Source organism: Vicia villosa, unplaced genomic scaffold, assembly GCF_029867415.1.
Source record: "Vicia villosa cultivar HV-30 ecotype Madison, WI unplaced genomic scaffold, Vvil1.0 ctg.000857F_1_1, whole genome shotgun sequence".
Classification (NCBI taxonomy): domain Eukaryota; kingdom Viridiplantae; phylum Streptophyta; class Magnoliopsida; order Fabales; family Fabaceae; genus Vicia; species Vicia villosa.
In genome coordinates this window covers 295195-298478 of record NW_026705386.1, presented here as the reverse complement: position 1 = coordinate 298478, position 3284 = coordinate 295195, and the positions used below count along the sequence as shown (strand labels likewise).

At 32.9% G+C, this 3284-nt stretch overlaps 1 long non-coding RNA gene across 1 annotated transcript; it reads right to left on the bottom strand.

Moving 5' to 3' along the window:
* Positions 1–1263: 1263 nt before the first annotated feature.
* On the bottom strand, positions 1264–2800 carry LOC131631674 (uncharacterized). The gene is made up of 3 exons (XR_009292780.1): positions 2262–2800; positions 2097–2183; positions 1264–2009 (listed from the first exon to the last, which is right to left on the bottom strand). It is a non-coding gene; the product is annotated as an uncharacterized LOC131631674 (long non-coding RNA).
* Between the last annotated feature and the right edge of the window lie 484 nt (positions 2801–3284).

The following is a 3284-nucleotide window of genomic DNA, read 5'->3' as shown; positions in this document are numbered from 1 at the left end:
CCTAAGTATATGTGTTTAAAAATAATGTGTAATTCTGTGTTAGTTGCATTTTTTACGCGGAAACCTTTTTACCTAAACGTATAATTTTGTACTGTTGTACAGCTCTGCACAACTCTAAAACCTGTGCGATCACTGTTTTAAAAACCGGACCGGTCATCGAACCGGTGAGGGTACTGGGTCACTAGTTTATCGGTCGAACCACTGGGTCATTGGTCGAATCGCACGATCAAACCGGATTAAACCGGATAACTTGGTTGAATAGACCTGTCATTATATAGGTATAAAACCGGTCGAACCAGATGATTCAGTCTCTAAAAAAAATATAACTAGCTTTTAAATTTTTTAAAAATATCATATCATAAATTCACAATTTCATAACTTAAATTCAAATTTTAAACAAAGGTATCACACATAACAAAATAGTAAAAAATTACAAAATCTAATCGCAAACAAAGTCTAATTACAACATAATCTAATTAAATAGTTTATAACAAAATAACTCCAATATATACCAAATTTAATTCAATATAGGATTCTCCTAAAAAGAAAATCAAATAAAATTCAATATGTTTATGCTATTTAAGAAAATTTATTAACAAAGATAACAAATAAACAATAAAGTTTTTAATTTGTCACTAACTAAAAAAACTATGTGAGAATGCTATTTAAGTAATACACTACTAAATATATTAAAAAAAAAGTTTAAAAGAGATGTTAAAAAAAAAGCAATTAAACCGTCGGTTTTCCGGTTTTCCCGGTTTTCCCGGTTTTCACCGGTTTGATGACATACCCGATCTGACTATTGAACCAGACCGGTTACCTGGCCGGTTCCCGGTTCGACCGGTCCGGTCCGATTTTTAAAAAACTGTGTGCAACTTTTGTAATTGACAGAGTCTTAGACATCGCTTTATGTTCATACTTTAATATCATATTTTAATAGTTCTTTTCTTTAATAAATATATACATAAGCATTAGCAACTTATTGAAGAAAAAAAAGAGCAATATTATTGTTGTCAAATGAATGTGCGGTAGAAAATGTGGCAAGGCAAATAAAATAAACATAAGCTTTTTCTTTTAATGCAAAAAGTAGTCTATCCACTATGCAAATACATTTGAAACAATTGAGCAACCAAATGTTCCCGCAACCAAATGTGAAAATTACTTTAATATATCAAAACACAAAACATTCTCTTAACCAAATCTGAAAACTATTTTAATATCAACACACAGAAAAGGAACACAAAGAAGAATCTATCCATTCTTTTTCATAAAAGGGTAACCATAAAATCAAAGTACAAGTAAATGTAACATTTCATACAAAAAAAACACATACACCTGCTTTAGCTGGCCATTTTTACCACTAATGGTGGAGACAATTATATGTCCAGTTTCGATCTCATTTCCATCTACATTCACAATGGCAGCTACCATTTCCATCAATGCATAAAAGACTGAAGTTGGAATCAGTTCAAATAATTTATAACCACCAAGAAGTCCCCTTCAACATACAACACATCCTTATAAGTCGATGCAATCTTGAAAGTTTATAGTATGGATCAAATGACTATTATTGAGAATCTTTAGAATCATAGTATCAAATGTATATGAAGGACACATGCAGAGAAACAAACATAAGTTTAGCATATGATTTAAAGAATATTGACAATAACCATGAGATATTGTTTAAATATCAGCAACCTCATATATAATGAATTTACCTTGCCCACATGCATACAAAATAAGGATCAACATTTTCTGTATTGTTATTGGAACCAGAACCACGAGAAACCAATGTCAAAAAACTTCTAAAAATATTAACAGTAATGGTTCTTACAAGAAAGGGAAAAGGAAATCATAGCAGAAAGATTGTGAAACTATTTTGGTGCTCAAAATATATCAGAAACAGTTGTCAAAAAGTCATTCTTACATTTTGCAAAAATTTATTCTTACAATTTGAAGTCATCACTTACAGACTTTATCTTTCTTGTAGGATGAACTTCTAGCTTAACCTGTAACAAAAGAAACCAACAAAATCCCAACATGTGACATAATGGAAAGAAATAAAAAGAAACTAATCTGAAAAAGGGGAAACAAACTCAGATCTGCAGCCATCGTTTGTGCCTCACATCATTTCGCCGGAACACCACCTCCAGTCACCGACCACCGTGCATCAAACAACACCACTACATAGAAACTTTCGTTTTCAGCAACAAAATCATTATCGTAACCAAGGATTCAGACGAGAGAGAGATACTTCTTACCTAACTAAAGATGGGTTTAAGGTGAGATTTATTTTCCAGACGAGGGAGAGAGAGTGAGAAATATTATGAAGGAGAGAGAAACAGAAGTATAAGAATGGATGAGTTGATGGGCATAGAAAGAGATAGAGAGAGGAGTTTAGGCTTCACAAAATAGATCTGAAAAGAGCTTATTGGAAAAAAAGTGAAATTTGAAATTGTGCTAGAAACAAAGGGTGTTATAAAGAGAAAGTAACTAAATCAAGTTGGGCCAATAAGAATGTAACACTTGTTAAAAAATTGAAAATTTTGTGTTTTTATTTAGTTGATTACGAAAATGCACTTTTTCCTTTGTAAATGCAATTTGTGCTAGGGACAAATCGGTCCATTTGGCCAATAGATAAGTAAATGTTTGGTAGTAGATAATAGACATCATCTCGTCGGAACACCACCTCCAGTCACCGGCCACCGTGCATCAAACAACACTACTACATATAAACTTTCGTTTTCAGCAACAAAATCATTTTCGTAACCAAGGTTTCAGACGAGAGAGAGAGAGAGAGAGAGAGAGAGAGAGAGAGAGAGAGAGAGAGAGAGAGAGAGAGAGGGGGAGGGAGAGATGCTTCTTGTAACACCCCATTTCTACCCAACGAGTATTATAAAATCAAAGTTATAAAAAATATTCATACATGGGATGCTACACTTCACTAAAACACAAATCATAAAACAACCTGCTCGTTTTAATTGAATAAATACATAACACTTATATTTGGATGAACCAAAGTAAACTTCATAAATTTTAAAATTCGCATTCTAATACACAGCGGAAAATATTCATATTCATGTTATCAAAACATTTTACATCCAACATAAACAACAGGTATCCCATTATTAGTCAACATGGAAACTTCGTTCAACATGTGGTACCAACAGAGCTTCAGCGCTCATTGCTAAATTGACAATTAACAGAGGCATCAACAAGGCATAAGCCTTCATCGTAGTTTGCCGGTTAGGCCGTCACAAAGTATGCAAATGTGTAAGTTCTCT